Source organism: Telopea speciosissima, chromosome 4 (assembly GCF_018873765.1).
Source record: "Telopea speciosissima isolate NSW1024214 ecotype Mountain lineage chromosome 4, Tspe_v1, whole genome shotgun sequence".
Taxonomy (NCBI): Eukaryota; Viridiplantae; Streptophyta; class Magnoliopsida; order Proteales; family Proteaceae; genus Telopea; species Telopea speciosissima.
The window spans coordinates 40,695,959-40,714,061 of NC_057919.1; the positions used below are offsets into that span (position 1 = coordinate 40,695,959).

Below are 18,103 nucleotides of genomic sequence, written 5' to 3' on the forward strand. Positions count from 1 at the left end.
CATATGCATGCATGATGATATGTTTTACTCACGGGCTCAGTGGGGCTCATACTCTATTATATATGTTTTTCTCTTAGATGATTGTGCAGATCGATGCCACTATGGCATGGAGACTTGTTACGAGGAGGAGAGCAGTCAGTCATGATTATGATGCTATTGGTATGGACTCTGATAAAGAGTGTGCCAATGATGCGTGCGTTCTCGATGGTCATTGATGAAGACCAGTGAGGAGCACACTTGATGCTTTTTGTCTTGGGGACTCCTTTTTGTCCTTGACAGGAGTTTATCCCCATCTTTGCCTTTGGTTTAGTTGTAGTTTTTCTCTTTCTTTTTGGGGTTGAGTTATCTCACACTGTATATATATGTATGTATTTCCTTTTGGCTTTTGTCAGCTTTATCTTTCAGTTGTGGGTTGTATCTGGGAGGGAATGTTTCAAAACTCTTTTATGTATATATATATATCACCATCATTCCCGTATCGCTACGCTTTCTTTCTTGTTATAACTGTAGATTATCTGCAGCACTCTGATCTTACTTGTAGTAATGTTATGAATATGGGACCGTGAATGTAATAACTGCTTCTAGATCCGTGGGAATTGGCAGATTGCTGTTACATAATTTAGGTCACCTACCCAATCCTCCCTGGGGGTGGTTTGGGGTGTGACAATTCTCCTACTAAAAAGACATCCCCGAGAATGTCCCTCGGCCCCTTCAGTGGTCAACTGAGACACCCGGTGGGTGATAGGAATGGAAGGCACAATAGCAGTGTCCCTCTTTCTTTTTGGGGCCATGAGGTCACCTGCACACATGAGGCAACATCAAGTAGAATAGCAAGAAGATAAGCCAAAGTGGAATAATAATGTATGTGATTGATAAATAAGTTTGGAAAAGTAAAATGCCTAAGTAATGTGGAGATGATTTGGAGAGAAGATTATACATGATCGAAAGGATATATATAGGCAATGATAATATATAATGGGAACGTGGAAAATCATTGGAGATGAGTTTGGAGAAAGGAGAAGAGACAAGATTAATATGCAAACAAGCCCCACGTGTGACCCCTTATGTGTGGATGTGAAGGGTAGGACTGATGCAAGCAATGAGCATATGTTAATTATCTTAAACCCCATTATATGCCAAACAAACAAGTGGTGGAATGGAATATCCCAACATGAGACAAGAATCATTTGTTGAGGAAAGAAAATGAATACCAAGGATTGTGCAAATAATCCCAAGAATATAGAATGCATTCGGGAATACATTAAGAGAATGAACTATCGAGAAACGAAGATAGACTCCAAGGATTTTATCTACTGTTATACAAACGTATAAGAAATGTACTTTATGGTATATCAATGAAATGATTTGGTGAAGCCTAGATACATGTAGTGGATTAAATATGATTTTGAAAGGGGTTCTCAAGCATGAAGGAATTGAAGAGTTATCCAAAAAGGCCTTAGTCTAAATCAATTTTGGCATGAACATGGTGTATATGGCCATAAGAATGCAAACAAAGCTAAGACATGATCATATTTAGAGTGAATTACCATGAATCTAAGAGGAAATGAAAAAGGAAGATGAAGAGACACAAGTGAAATCTCTCAATAAGAAGAATAGAGGATTGAAAGGAAAATGGAGAAGAGAAATTTTACCTTAATCAAGTAGAAAGTGATCTTTGAGGCTTGAAGTTGTAAGAGAACTCCTCAAGAAATCTGTAGAGCTTTCCCCCTCTCCCTGCGGTTATGTTTTCTTTTGGAGCCAAATGAGTTTTAAAACTCACGGTTCTATTTTTGGTTAAAATTCCCCGAACGTACGAACGAACGGAATCAGTTATCGTGACTCCGCTCGTCAATCCGCCCCGCACAAAATTTGAAAATTTATGATTTTATAACTGACTGGATCAACGAACGGATCCACCGTCATGAGTCCGCCCGTAGATCCGATCGATTCATATTCTCTCAGACTTTTGAACTTCTGAGAACGGACGAACAAACGAATTCACGTTCCACATCTGCCCGTTAGTCCGCTCTCCCTGTCTTACGAGGGAAACACGAACGGAACCAGAGCACTGATATCGCTCATGAGTCCGCTCGCTGTTCTTTTAGAATTTAGCCCCTAGACTTTTGAGACCTTTTGACCACACCCATATATGTTGATTGTGTGCCTATACCCTAGGTTGGACACCTAGTTGTGTAACCCAATTATGGGGGCCACCTAAGTGTAGTCAATACCTTGAACAAAAAGGGATTGGAACTTGTACCCGACTGGGCTAACCAGTAAGGAATGGCAAGCATTAATGACCGCCGTGACTCTCCTCTTACCTAAAAGGGAGGTGAGTTACCCTTGTGAATGAAGGCCCTTAGATTCTGCGAAGTAAGGACCCAATTAAGGGTAGGAAGCCTAAACCTGTGGGTAGGTATTAAGGAAGTAAGGTAATAGGCTGGCTTGGACTAGTTCATTTGAGTGGGCCACGAGGATCACGTGCGTCTGGAGGCCATTTATGATACCATAAGTTAGTGATGACTCTATTAGTACTTTACTTGGTTCCTCCAAACCATGTTTAGACTCATAGAGGGAGTCCCACATTGCGAGTTGACCCTCCAGAAAGGCTTAGCAAACCGTACCAGAGAACTTTTGTTCTCATGGATTGACCTAAATGACAGATATGTCCATAAGGGTATGAATGTAATTCTTAAATTTTTGCCTATGAATTTGTGTGGTATATGTATATATATATACAGATAGATATGTCCCTTAAGACCTTGGACTTGTGTGACTAAAGTGATTCTCTAGTACTACAAGTATAACCTTACCTTGGCCTTGCTGTGATCACTTAGTCGAACCTAGACCCTAGGTCATGTTGATCATGGGTTAATAGTAAATGAACTTAATAATGATTGGGTAAATTAATTAGCATGAGTTGACTTAGGCCTACCATAGGAGGTTGTTTGGCTCTCAAAAGAGAACCATAAAGGACTTTTTTCCTGTGTAGTCACCATGAGACGGGTATAGAGATTTTGAAAGCTAAAACTGAAGGATGTAATAAGATCTTCTCCAACGACAGATATGAATGGAGTAATGGGTCACCAAATGCATTCCCTCCGTATTGGGAGTGAACAATAGGAGATTCCATCAATATTCCAAGGCATTCTAAAGTTGGGCGAGGTAATGAGATAGCCAGAAGTGACAACATTCAGAGTGTGAACCCTATTGTGGGGACTGGATAGGTTAAACCTCGTAACCCAAGGGTAACTAGATATTGAAGACCTGAGTTGTATCACTTGATCTAGAGGACCTAGAGAACTTTCTATCCCTTATGACTCAGTTTAGTGTTGAAGGCAATGTGGGTACCCCTGGAATGTGGTAGCTACCGAGCCTTAACCCAATGAAGCTTAGGGTTACTATGAACCACACCCCTGTGGTAATATGACCATGTAAGGAGGTGGAGTGTGGGACCCGACCTGTTGTGTCAACTAGACACTACCTTACTTTGACCCGACCTCGACTTAGTTCAAGTAGTGGGTATTTGGAGGTATTGTTGTTCAACAAGCCTTTACCCTTGAGACCTGGGTTGCCTCAAATTTCAAGGAAAAAATTATTAATAAGGTTGGGGGGGATGTTACACCCGCACCCCAAATGTCCCCTTATACCCCGGGGCAATCCAGACCTTACCCAATGGGTAATGCCTTATGGCCATGGTCAACCCTGATGACCTTGAACTAAAAATATTATAATAAGAACCCCCTCAAAGACCTGGAGGTGTGGGCCAAAGCCCCACCACTTTCCTTATTTTGCGATGCCTTGGTTGATTGTCGGCCCAGGGTGAGGTAATGGTCTAGGTGGGGGCTTGGACCTATTTGTGCCCCTGGCTCGTGCCGTAAGCGGTGCCTCACGTGGGCCGACTCTTGATGGGGCTTTGTTAAATCCCACCAAAGACGATGCTGCATGTTTTTTAAAACACCATGCATAACGATGTGTTGCTATCCAGTGGGGTTTTGTGGTACCATGGTTGATTATTGGCCCAGGGTGAGGTAATGGCCCAGGTAGGGGCTTGGACCTATTTGTGTCCCTGGCTCATGCCGCAAGAGGTGCCTCACATGGGCCAACTTTTGATGGGGCTTTGTCAAATAGCCCACAAACGATGTTGCATGTTTTCATAAAACCATGCATAACGATGTGTAGCTATCCAGTGGGGTTTTGCAGTACCTTGGTTGATTGTCAGCCTAGGGTGAGGCAATGGCCTAGGTGGGGGCTTGGACCTATTTATGTCTCGGGCTCGTGCCACAAGCTATGCCTCACGTGGATCAGTTTTTGACGGGGTTTTATCAAATTGCACCATAGGTGATGTTGCATGATTTTCAAAACACCATGCATAACAAAGTGTTGCAATCCAGTGGGATTTTATGGTGCCTTGGTTGATTGTTGGCCTAGGGTGAGGTAATGGCCAAGGTGGGAGCTTGGACCTATTTGTGTCCTTGGCTCGTGCCGTAAGCGGTGGCTCACGTGGGCCGATATTTGATGGGGTTTTGTCAAATTGCACAATAGACGGTGTTGCATGTTTTTCAAAACATCATGCATAACGACGTGTTGCTATCCAGTGGGGTTTTGCGGTTCCTTGGTTGATGGTCGGCCCAGGGTGAGGTAATGGCCTAGGTGGGGGCTTGGACCTATTTATGTCCCGGGCTCGTGCCTCAAGCGGTGCCTCATGTGGGCCAACTTTTGATGAGGTTTTGTCAAATTGCACCACAGACGATGTTGCTTGATTTTCAAAACACCATGCAGAATGAAGTGTTGCTATCCAGTCGGGTTTTGTGGTGCCTTAGTTGATTGTTGGCCCAGGTTGAGGTAATGGCCTAGGTGGGGGCTTGAACCTATTTGTGTCCCTAGCTCGTGCCATAAGCGGTGCCTCACGTGGGCCAACTTTTGACGGGCTTTGTCAAATCGCACCACAGACGATGTTGTATGTTTTTCAAAACACTATGCATAACGATGTGTTGCTATCCAGTGGGGTTTTGGGGTACCTTGGTTGATTGTCGGTCTAGGGTGAGGTAATGGCCTAGGTGGGGGCTTGGACCTATTTATGTCCTTGGATCGTGTCGTAAGTGGTGCCTCACGTGGGCTGACTTTTGATGGGGTTTTGTCAAATCGCACCACAGACGATGTTGCATGTTTTTCAAAACACCATGCATAACAAAGTGTTGCTATCTAGTGGGGTTTTACGGTGCCTCGGTTGATTGTCGGCCCAGGGTAAGGGTAATGGCCTAGGTAGGGATTTAGAACTATTTGTGTCCCTGGCTAGTACCGCATGTGGTGCCTCATGTGGGCCGATGTTTGACGGGGCTTTGTCAAATCTTATCACAATCGATGTTGCATGTTTTTCAAAACACCATGCATAACGATGTGTTGCTATCCAGTGGGGTTTTACGATACCTTGGTTGATTGTTGGCCCAGGGTGAGGTCATGGCCTAGGTGGGGGCTTAGACCTATTTGTGTCCCAGGCTCATGCTGCAAGCGGTGCCTCACGTGGGCTAACTTTTGACGGGGTTTTGCCAAATCGCACCATTGACGATGTTGCATGTTTTTTAAAACACCATGCATAGCAAAGTGTTGCTATGTAGTGGGGTTTTATGGTGCCTTGGTTGATTGTCGGCTCAGGGTGAGGTAATGGCCCAGGTTGGGGCTTGGACCTAATTATGTCCCTGGCTCGTGCCGCAAGCGGTGCCTCACGTGGGCCGACTTTTGATGGGGCTTTGTCGAATCGCACAACAGATGATGTTGCATGTTTTTCAAAACACCTAGCATAACGATGTGTTGCTATCCAATGGGGTTTTACGGTACCTTGGTTGATTGTCGGCCCAGGGTGAGGTAATGGCCTAGGTGGGGGCTTGGACCTATTTGTGTCCCTGGCTCGTGCTGCAAGTGGTGCCTCACTTGGGCCGACTTTTGACGGGGTTTTATCAAATCGCACCACAGACGATGTTGCATGTTTTTCAAAACACCATGCATAACAAAGTGTTGTTATCCAGTGGGGTTTTGCAGTGCCTTGGTTGATTGTCTGCCCAGGGTGAGGTAATGGCCTGGGTGGGGGCTTGGACCTATTTGTGTCCCTAGCTTGGGCTAGAAGCAATGTCTCACATGGGCCAACTTTTGACGGGGCTTTGCCAAATCGCACCAGAAATGATATTTGCATAATTTTCAAAATACCATGCATACGATGTGTTACCTCTTGTTAGATTATTGCTCGTTGTGGGAAATCGAATTCAATCTTTCATGCTAAGCGGGGCCTTCAAGCATTGGTCTTACTCATTCCTTCTAAAAGTTGGTTGGGTGGTGCCATTTCTTATTTGTGGACGTGATGCATGTGAGTGGCTTTGGGTTTTCTTGTGATAGTTGGGTCTTTACTTGTTTATTGAACCACTAGGCATAGATACCTTTGCGGGTTGTGATTTGGGCTGTTAGTGCCTTTGGTCAGCATGACAAGGTTCCAGTGTTTCTTACCTAGTCGGATGGAAAGAAATCAGCCCCTTGATTCTCATTCTGTATCTTGCCTGCCCTTGTGTTGGTGTGAGGTGGCTTTGAATGCAATGCATGTGCTACCATGCCTTTCGAGGTTCTGGTGAATGTACATTGTGTGTTCTCCAGGATGTGGGACATTTCATGGCCAAGTGGATGTGAGTTCTCTTGTATCATTTGGTTATGATTCGTTGCATAAGAAAAGATAGATTGTCATGTCCGTCTTGATTTACATCATCCAATGCAATTGAGGGATGTTCTTCATGCGGAACGGGCATCAAGAAGGAAACTACCTAGTTGATCCTGCTAGTAGCCACATGCTTGTCTAAAAGATTAAGCCATGCATGTGTAAGTATGAACTAATTCAGACTGTGAAACTGCAAATGGCTCATTAAATCAGTTATAGTTTATTTGATGGTATTTGCTAATCGGATAACCGTAGTAATTCTAGAGCTAATACGTGCACTAAACCCTAACTTTTGGAAGGGATGCATTTATTAGATAAAAGGTCGACGCGGGCTTGGCCCGTTGCTCTGATGATTCATGATAACTCGATGGATTGAATGGACTTTGTGCCAGTGACGCATCATTCAAATTTTTGCCCTATCAACTTTCGATGGTAGGATAGTGGCCTACTATGGTGGTGACGGGTGACGGATAATTAGGGTTCGATTCCGGAGAAGGAGCCTGAGAAACGGCTACCACATCCAAGGAAAGCAGCAAGCATGCAAATTACCCAATCCTGACACGGGGAGGTAGTGACAATAAATAACAATACCGGGCTCTTTGAGTCTTGTAATTGGAATAAGTACAATCTAAATCCCTTAACGAGGATTCATTGGAGGGCAAGTCTGTTGCCAGCAGCCGCGGTAATTCCAGCTCCAATAACATATATTTAAGTTGTTGCAATTAAAAAGCTCGTAGTTGGACTTTGGGATGGGCCGATAGGTCTGCCTCATGGTGTGTACCGGTCGTCATGTCCCTTCTGTCGGTGATGCGCTCCTGGCCTTAATTGGCCGGGTCGTGCCTCCGACACTATTACTTTGAAGAAATTAGAGTGATCAAACTAAGCCTACGCTTTGTATACAATAGCATGGGATAACATCATAGGATTTTGGTCCTATTACGTTGGCCTTCAGGATCCGAGTAATGATTAATAGGGACAGTCAGGGGCATTCGTATTTCATAGTCAGAGGTGAAATTCTTGAATTTATGAAAGACGAACCACTACAAAAGCATTTGCCAAGGATGTTTTCATTAATCAAGAAGGAAAGTTGGCGGCCCGAAGATGATCAAATACCATCCTAGTCTCAACCATAAATGATGCCGACTAGGGATCGATGGATGTTGCTTTTAGGACTCCGCCGGCACCTTATGAGAAATCATAGTTTTTGGGTTTTTGGGGGAGTATGGTCGCAAGGCTGAAATTTAAAGGAATTGAAGGAAGGGCACCACCAGGAGTGGAGCCTACGGCTTAATGACTCAACATGGGGAAACTTACCAGGTCCAGACATAGTAAGGATTGACAGACTGAGAGCACTTTCTTGATTCTATGGGTGGTGGTGCATGGCCGTTCTTAGTTGGTGGAGCGATTTGTTTGGTTAATTCTATTAACAAACGAGACCTCAGCCTGCTTACTAGCTATGTGGAGGTACCCTCCATGGCCAGCTTCTTAGAGGGAATATGTCCGTTTAGGCCACAGAAGTTTGAGGCAATAACAGATCTGTTATGCCCTTAGATGTTCTGGGCGGCATGCGCGCTACACTGATGTATTCATCGAGTCTATAGCCTTGGCCAACAGGCCTTGGCTGCCCCTAGTTGCGGTGAGCGAACCGGGAAGATCCTAGCTTAAGAATCAGACGGCCTCATCGTCTAAATTGTAGTTTGTAGAAGTGTCCTCAGTAGTGGACCGGGCCCAAGTCCCCTACAAGGGGGCACCGGAGAGGGTGAGAGCCCCGTCGTGCCATCAAGCACTGTCGGTGAGTCGGGTTGTTTGGGAATGCAGCCCCAAAAGGGCGGTAAATTCCATCTAAGGCTAAATATGGGCGAGAGATCGCTAGCGAACAAGTAACACGAGGGAAAGATGAAAAGGACTTTGAAAAGAGAGTCAAAGAGTGCTTGAAATTATTGGGAGGGAAGCGGATGGGGGTTGGCGATGCGCCTCGATCAGATGTAGAACGATGTACACTTGGTTCACCGCTCGACTAGAGGCGTGGACTAATGTGGATTGTGGCGACGCCCCCAAGCCCGGGTTATCGTGCTATGCCGTAGGAGACATCATTGCCACGATCATGGTAGGCAGCAAGCGCCTTCATGGCGTGCCACTAGGAAACTACATGCTCCGGGCATCGGCCTGTCGGGCTCCCCATGTGAACAGTCTTGAAACACAAACAAAGGAGTCTGACATGTGTGCGAGTCAACGGGCGAGTAAACCCATAAGGCGCAAGGAAGCTAACTAGTGGGATCCCCCTATGGGTTCCACCACCGACCGACCTTGATCTTCTAAGAAGGGTTCATGTGAGAGCATACCTGTCGGGACCCAAAAGATGGTGACCTATGCTTGAGCAGGGCGAAGCCAAAGGAAACTCTGGTGGAGTCCTGCAGCGATACTAACGTGCAAATCCTTCGTCTGACTTAGGTATAAGGGTGAAAGACTAATCCAACCATTTAGTAGTTGGTTCCCTCCAAAGTTTCCCTCAGGATAGCTGGAGCTCGCGGGCGAGTTCTATCAAGTAAAGCCCATGATTAGAGGCATCAGGGGCGCAATGCCCTCAACCTATTCTCAAACTTTAAATAGGTAGGACAGTGCAGCTGCTTCATTGAGCCGTGCCACAAAATTGAGAGCTTCAAGTGGGCCATTTTTGGTAAGCAGAACTGGCAATGCGGGATGAACCGAAAGCCGGGGTACGATGCTGGATTGTGCGCTAACTTAGAACCCATAAAGGGTATTGGTCGATTAAGACAGCAGGATGGTGGTCATGGAAGTTGAAATCCACTAAGGAGTATGTAACAACTCATCTGCCGAATCAACTAGCCCCGAAAATGGATGGCGCTGAAGCGTGCAACCTATACCTGGCTGTCTGGGCAACTACCAAGCCCTGATGAGTAGGAGGGTGCGGCGGTCGCTGTAAAACCTGGGGCGTGAGCCCGGGCGGAGCGGCCGTTGGTGCAGATCTTGGTGGTAGTAGCAAATATTCATATGAGAACTTTGAAGGCCAAAGAGGGGAAAGGTTCCATGTGAGCGACACTTGCACATGGGTTAGTCGATCCTAAGGGATGAGGGAAGCCCATCAGAGAGCGTGTATGCACATGTGCTCCGAAAGGTAATTGGGTTAAAATTCCTGAACCGGAACGTGGCGGCTGACGGCAGTGTTAGGAAGTCCGGAGACATCGGCGGGGGCCTCGGAAAGAGTTATCTTTTCTGTTTAACAGCCAGCCAACCCTAGAAATGGCTTAGCCGGAGGTAGGGTCTAGCGGCTGGAAGAGCACTGCACATCACGTGGTGTTCGGTGCGCCCCCGGTGGCCCTTAAAAATCCGAAGGACCGAGTGCCGACCACGCCTGGTCGTACTTATATCCGCATCAGGTCTCCAAGGTGAACAGCCTCTGGTCAATGGAACAATGTAGGCAAGGGAAGTTGGAAAAATGGATCCGTAACCTCAGGAAAAGGATTGGCTCTGAGGGCTGGGCACGGGGGTCCACTCCTAAACCTGTCAGCTGTCGGCTGACTGGTCGAGCTACTTCCTCGGTGGGAGTGGGTCACCGCATATCGGCCAGGGGACGGATTGGGAATGGCCCCCTCCGGGGTCTTCCCCAGGCTTCGAATAGTTGACTCAAAACTGGTACGGACAAGGGGATCCGACTGTATAATTAAAATAAAGCATTGCGATGGTCCCTGTGGATGCTCATGCAATGTGATTTCTGCCCAGTGCTCTGAATGTCAAAGTGAAGAAATTCAACCAAGCGCGGGTAAACGGCGGGAGTAACTATGACTCTCTTAAGGTAGCCAAATGCCTCGTCATCTAATTAGTGACGCGCATGAATGGATTAACCAGATTCCCAATATCCCTGCCTACTATCCAGCAAAACCACAGCCAAGGGAACGGGCTTGGCAGAATCAACGGGGAAAGAAGACCCTGTTGAGCTTGACTCTAGTCCGACTTTATGAAATGACTTCAGAGGTGTAGGATGAGTGGGAGTGTTACACCCGCACCCCATATATTCCCTTATCCCTGGGGTAATTTAGACCTTACCCAAAGGGTAATGCCTTACGGCCTTGGTCAACATGGTTGACCTTGAATTGGAAATACTATAATGAGAATCCCCTTGAAGACCTGGAAGTGTGGGCCAAAGCCCCGTAACTTTCCTTGAAATTTGGGCCATGACAGCAGCACCGGAGTTATGAATGAACTCACTCTTACTGAATCCGCTCAAGGATCCGCCCATGCTGTCATCAACCTTTTTGGATTATTTTTCTGTGGGACCCACACCCCCGTGTCCCAGATACCCTAATTGAACCTTTGGACCATATGGACCCCTGCCCTCAACATTGATTGGTTAAGTGGGCCATGAAAGTGGGCCCATAAGGCTTAACTTAGGTAAATAATGGGTTTTATACACCCTAGCCTAAACCAAACAGACCCTAGAGGACAATTAAGTCCTATGGACTTTTGGGTGCACCCCAAACATGACCTAATGGACCTAATGGGTATGGCTAAGGCCCAACAAGCCTTAAGACCTAACTAAAGCCCATTTAAAGACCTAAGGCCACTAAGTGATTGGGGACACCTAATCCAAACACACCCTAAGGATCCTCTACCCCCCTTAAAACAAAGAAACCCCCTCTCATTCACTTATCTCTCCCCCTCCCCCATAAACCGTGGAGGAGAAGAGACAAGAGAAAAGAGAAGGAGGTAGAGGAAGGAAGAAGAAGGAGAAGTAGAAGGGAATAGGAGGGGAAGGCAAGGGGATGGAAGCCATGGCAAGGGGCCCAGCTACCCCATACCTCCTCCCAAGCTGGCTGGACCCAAGGGAGAAGAGAAAGAGGAGGAGAAGAGATGGAGAGAGTGACTGGAAGAAGGAAGCTCACCAAGGTAAGCTCCCCAAACCTAGATCTCCCTCATTTCTCTTTAATTTTGATGGTTTCTTGAGCTAGGGCTAACCTAGGGTTCCATTGGGACTCAACGTGAAGCTCGGCCCTAGTTGGGAGCTCTAATGGATGTTAACCTAGGCCTCTAAGTGCTGTAATTACAGCTATGGCCAATGAATCCTTGGTTTGAACCTTAAATCCCAACCTTTGGACCAATGTGAGACCCAAACCTTGTAGGATCTTGGATCCTTGAGGTGAGCTTATGACCTAGTGACCCTAGGAGGGCCTAGACACCTCCCCCCTTGTCCTTGAGGTGTTATGGAGCTCCCAGCTTCAAGCTGGAGCTGAAGCCCTCTGCAATCTCGGAAGAGACTGTCAGTGGACGTACGACCGGATCCATCTATCGTTGTACCGCCCATCAGTTCACCCAGTGTAAACCCTACATAATAACCTGAGCGGACAAAGGCACAGAGTCACTCTGTTTGCCTCCACCCGAGACCTATTGCTCTCGGGTCTGTCTCAGGAAATCGAACGGATGCAGGGGCGGACCCAAGAAGCACATCCTTCCATGGATCCGCTCCCTTTTATGATTATCTCAGGTATAGAACGGATCAACCATCGGACTCAAGTAAGAAGTTTCACTCGTGGGTCCGCTCGCCCTGCTTTTACCTTTTGGCCTGAACGGAGTCAGGGGTAGATTCACCTCTACTGAGACCGCCCGTGAGTCCGCTCGTGCTGTCTTGGTTGAAACATGGTTTTAACCTTATGGGCCTAGCATGGGACCCACCTATACATGCTTTAATGATTGTTTTTGTATTCCTAGGCTACCCAACTCGATGGAGAGCGGGAAGCCCTGGTGAGATTCATGTCAACCATACATGGTGACGCCCATGTTAGGTGAGTGGGTTTTGGGTGACTTTGTTGGCTTTGATTATTATATAATTGTTAATCCTAAGCATGCTATGATATACTTATAAGCATGGTGCGCATTGCATTTTATTCAAATGTGAATTGTTGAGAATGTGATAGTATAATGCTCAGCATTGTATCGGGCTATGGTACTAGGTGTGCCGGTTCCGGAACCCCAGTTTATTTAATTATGAAAACTGTTGTATGTCATCCTGAACTGTATGTGCCATGCCGTTCTGGTACCCGGATACTAGATGGAATGGGACGTTGATGCACCCAGAATACCTCTCGGGACGATAGGACCTGCATATAGTATATTTGTGGCTAGGATGCTTGTTCCCTTATGCTACGACCCCTGCCAACAGGGATTTATGTGTTGGATAGTCTGAGCACCTACGGTCTGTGGAGGTGGGAGAGGCCAGGGCAGGGGTAGTGATGGCTATCAGGGTTTGCCACAGGGTGGTCATGATGGCTTCTACCAGCGCAGGTCCCTTCGTGATAATTGAGGTCTCACTGGGGCAATAGGATAAGTGACCCTCAGTGTTTCCCAAGTTATCATAGTAGCATATATTTGACCGATAGAATTGTGTGTTAGGTGGAAAATGAATCTAACATTAGCATGCATCGTCCTGATTGATATTGATTGTATGGTGTATGTGCATTCCCCTTTGCTCCCTCACTAGCTAGTGTAGCTAATCCCGTTGCGCAACCCTTTTTAGTTGATTATACAAGAGGTACTACTTGGATGAGCACCGTTGGATGCGAATCAAGTGGAGCCAGTGGCTGTGACTTGGAAGTAGATGTACACCCAAGATTGGTGCCCTCGTGGCAATTGTTTATTATTTAAATTTTCTATCTTCATCCCTACATTTATGTATAAACTGTATGTTTATTTATAGGGAGAGTAATGATTGGTTACTTATGATTAGAATTGTAATATGTGTTATCATTAGAGAATCGATGCTCTATAATTTCACATGATTTAATTTAATTTCACTTTCGCTAACTCTATATCTGAAATAGTTTATTCCTTTTGTACGTTCTTTTCTGTTGTCAAGACATGATGACAGAGTGGACTGTGGCTCAGGACGCTGTATATGCGATCCTGGTAGGTGTTGGGATGATATGTGATTGTCCCAGTCATACCCCTATGTGGCAAAATATCTTACATCGGGATAGGGGCGTGACAGGGAGCCTTCGGACAAAGTGAAATACCACTACTTTTAACATTATTTTACTTACTTCGTGACTCGGAGGCAGGGCTACGCCCCTCCTTTTAGACCTAGGGTGGAGGACATTGTCAGGAAGGGAGTTTGGCTGGGGTGGCACATCTATTAAAAGATAATGCAGGTGTCCTAAGATGAGCTCAACGAGAACAGAAATCTCGTGTGGAACAAAAGGGGAAAAGCTCGTTTGATTCTGATTTCCAGTACGAATACGAACCATGAAAGCGTGGCCAATCGATCCAAACAGTGCACTACCGCACACATTGTTGCCTAGTATGGCCAACTGCCTCGCACAAGGCTGTCCAGCATGGTTGCACTGCCTCGTGCAAGGCTGCCCAGTAGGGCTAGCACTGCCTCACGCAAGGCTACCCAGCACGGCTGGCACTGCCTCGCACAAGGTTGCCCAACATGGCTGGCACTGCCTCGCACAAGGCTGTCCAGCACAGTAGGCATGCCACTCACAAGGCTGCCCACCATGGCAGGCACGCCACGCACAAGGCTGCTCAACATGGCTGATTACCTCGCATAAGGCTACCCAGCATGGCTGACTGCCTCGCATAAGGCTGTCCAGCACGACAGGCATGCCACGCACAAGGTTGCCCAGCATGGCAGGCATGCCGTGCACAAGGCTGCCCAGCATGGCTGACTGCCTCACACATTGTTGCCCAGCATGGCTGATTGCCTTGCACAAGGCTGCCCAACATGGCTGAGTGCCTCGCACAAGGCTGCCGAGCATGGCTGACCGCCTCACACAAGGCTGCCCAGCATGGCTGCACTACCTCGCACATCGTTGCCCAGCATGGCTGACAATCTCGCACAAGGCTACCCAACAAGGCTGCATTGCCTCTCGCAAGACTGCCCAGTATGGCTGGCACAAGTCGCTCAAGGCTGCCCAGCATGGCTGGCACTGCCTCGCACAAGGCTAGCCAGCATGGCAGGCACTGCCACGAACAAGGCTGCCCAGCATAGTAGGCACGCCGCACACAAGGCTGCCCAGTATGGCAGGCACATTGAGCACAAGGCTGCCCAGCATGGTAGGCATGCTGCGCACAAGGCTGCCCAGCTTGGCAGGCACGCCGTGCACAAGGCTGCCCCGCATGGTTGGCACTGCCTCGCATAAGGCTGCCCAGCATGCCTGGCACTGCCCCGTAAAAGGCTGCCTAGCATGCCTGGCTGCCTCGCACAAGGCTGTCCAGCATGGCTTGCACTAGCACATAGGCATGGGTGCCCAGCCGACGTGCACAAGGCTGCTGGCTAGCACTAGCTAGCAGGCATGGGTGACCAGCCGTGCGCGTGCAAGGCTGCCCAGCATGGCACCGCCATGCACATTTTGCACTTGCTCGCACATCGTTGCCCAGTATGGCAGGCACGCCACGCACATGGCATGCCAAGCATGGCTGCCTTGCCTCGCATGTGGCTGCCCAGCATGGCAGGAACGCCACACACATGGCTGCCCAGCATGGTTGCACTACCACGCATGAAGCTGCAAAGCATGGCTTCACTGCCTCAGCATTGTTGGCACTGCAGCCACACAATTTGCAATGCTTCATATGCAAAAGTGGTTATGTTACTGCCCACCCATGCCTTTCTTGAGCCTTTGGGCTGGCTCATGATGCACACATGTGCGTGCTGGCCATTGCACATCGTGGCAATGCCCGCACAACGTAATACGGATCCTATATTCCCTTCGTACAAAACATCCCTTTGGTTTGGAAAATGCTTGTAATCATTTATTTGATGGACACACTATGTATTTTTGTAAATTTTAGGCACTTAAAAGGTGCATTATTAGTATCGATGAAATTTTTTATGATCTTTTCAATAAATAATTATCAAAAATAGTAAACGAAGTTGAAGTGATCCAATCTCTTGCCAAGACATTCTATGCATTTATCTAATCCATCTGAAGTTGGTTTTGTGAAAAATTCAACTAAAATGGATTTTTTACGATTTTTTGAATTTTTTCATACAAAAAAATTAATATGAACGATAAATTAATGATTTATTTTTAATATGTTCCTTTGAATTTTCTCTAATTTCCTACCAATTTTCATAACCATGTGATGTTTGTAGCTTAAGAAACAGACCAATATGACTTATCGATGAATTTTTTATGATCTTTTAAAAAAAAATTATAAAAAATAGTAAACAAAGTTGAAGTGATTCAATCTCTTGCCAAGAAATTCTATGCACTTAGCTAAGCCATCTGAAATTGGTTTTGTGAAAAAATTCAACATAATGGATTTTTCACGATTTTTTGAATTTTTTGATTTTTTAATACTAAAAAATTAATAAAAAAATAAATATAAATGATAAATTAATGAATTTTTTTTGTAATGTTCCTTTGAATTTTCTCTAATTTCCTACCAATTTTCATAACCATGTGATGTTTGTAGCTTAAGAAATAGCCCAGTATGACTTTTCGAGGGGGGGTCATGTCTCCTTCTGGAAAAGTGCAAAAAGCGTAATAGCTACCTCGAGGGGGGGTGGCTACCTTGGTTGGCTGGCATGGATGGGCAGCCAAGCGCTGCACATGGTGAACGCATGAGTACAGCATGCGTGCACAATAAAGTCATGGCACAAGAGAAAACCATCCGAATGCATGTTGGTCCCATGTTGTGCACCTTTTGCGCGGTAGTGTAGCCACCCATGGCAGCCTTGTGCGCTGTGGTGCAGCCACGTTGTGCAGCCTTATGCGCTGTGGTGTAGCTATGTTGGGCATCGTTGTGCGCTGTGGTGCAGCCACGCTTTGGCAGACTTGTGCGTTGTGGTGCAACCACTTTCTGCAGCCCTATGCGCTGTGGTACAGCTATGTTGGGCATCCTTGTGCGTTGTGGTAGAGCCACGTTGTGCAGCCCTATGCGCTATGGGGCAGCTATGTTGGGCATCGTTGTGCACCGTGGTGCAACTATGTTGGGCATTGTTGTGCACCGTGGTGCAGCCACGCTAGGCAGACTTGTGCGCTGTGGTGCAGCCATGCTAGGTAGACTAGTGAGCTATGGTGCAGCCACGTTCTGCAGCCCTATGCGTTGGGTGCAGCTATGTTGGGCATCATTGTGCACTGTGGGGCAGCCACACTAGGTAGACCTGTGTGCTGTGGTGCAGCCATGCTAGGCAGACTTGTATGTTGTGGTGCAGCCATGCTAGGCAGACTTGTGCACTGTGGTGCAGCCACACTAGGTAGACTTGTGCGCTATGGTGCAGCCACATTGTACAGCCCTATGCGATGTGGTGCAGCTATTTTGGGCATCGTTGTGCGCTGTGGTGCAGCCACTCTAGGCAGAGTTGTTCGTTGTGGTGCAGCCATGCTAGGCAGAATTGTGCACTGTGGTGCAGCCATGCAAGGCAGACTTGTGCGATATGGTTCAGCCAGGCTAGCTAGACTTGTGCACGGTGGTGCAGCCAAGTTGGGCAGCCTTGTACGGTGTGGTGCAGACAAGCGGGGCAGCCTTTTGCGCTCGAATATGGTGGTCCCTTCCTCCCCCCCTCTCCCAATGTTGGTCTCCCGAATGATTTGTCGCTACCTTGGTTGATTGTGGGCCCAGGGTGAGGTAATGGCCTAGGTGGGGGCTTGAACCTATTTGTGTCCCTGGCTTATGCCGCAAGCAGTGCCTCACGTGGGCCAACTTTTGATGGGGCTTTGTCAAATCGCATCATAGATGATGTTGCATGTTTTTCAAAACACCATGCATAACGAAGTGTTGCTATCTAGTGGGGTTTTGCGGTGCCTTGGTTGATTGTCGGCCCAAGGTGAGGTAATGGCCTAGGTGGGGCCTTAGACCTATTTATGTCCCTGGCTCTTGCCGCAAGCGGTGCCTCACATGGGCCGACTTTTCATGGGGCTTTGTTAAATCGTACCACAGATGATGTTGCATGTTTTTCAAAACACCATGCATAACGATGTGTTGCTATCCAGTGGGGTTGTCCGGTACCTTGGTTAATTCTCGGCCCAGGGTGAGGTAATGGCCTAGGTGGAGGATTGGACCTATTTATGCCCCTGGCTCGTGCTGCAAGTGGTGCATCATGTGGGCCAACTTTTGACGGGGTTTTGTCAAATCGCACCACAGATGGTGTTGCTTGTTTTTCAAAATACCATGCATAACAAAGTATTGCTATCCAGTGTGGTTTTATGGTGCCTTGGTTGATTGTCGGCCCAAGGTGAGGTAATGGCCTAGGTGGGGGCTTGGACCTATTTGTGCCCCTAGCTCGTGCTGTAAGCGGTGCCTCACGTGGGTCGACTTTTGACGGGGCTTTGTCAAATCGCACCATAGACGATGTTGCATGTTTTTCAAAACACCATGCATAACGATGTATTGCTATCTAGTGGGGTTTTGAGGTACCTTGGTTGATTATCGGGCTGGGGTGAG

General features: G+C 47.2%; 2 long non-coding RNA genes across 2 annotated transcripts in view; one reads left to right on the plus strand and one right to left on the minus strand.

The window, feature by feature from the left end:
* Positions 1–9,920: 9,920 nt before the first annotated feature.
* The window catches only part of LOC122658465, a 13,468-nt gene continuing 5,285 nt past the window's right edge, over positions 9,921–18,103 (minus strand). The window contains exon 2 of the long non-coding RNA XR_006332445.1: positions 9,921–10,170. This is a non-coding gene — a long non-coding RNA (uncharacterized LOC122658465). The remainder of the gene's footprint in view (positions 10,171–18,103) is intronic.
* Positions 10,072–18,103, plus strand: part of LOC122658464 — an 18,989-nt gene continuing 10,957 nt past the window's right edge. Inside the window, exon 1 of the long non-coding RNA XR_006332444.1 lies at positions 10,072–10,208. This is a non-coding gene — a long non-coding RNA (uncharacterized LOC122658464). The remainder of the gene's footprint in view (positions 10,209–18,103) is intronic.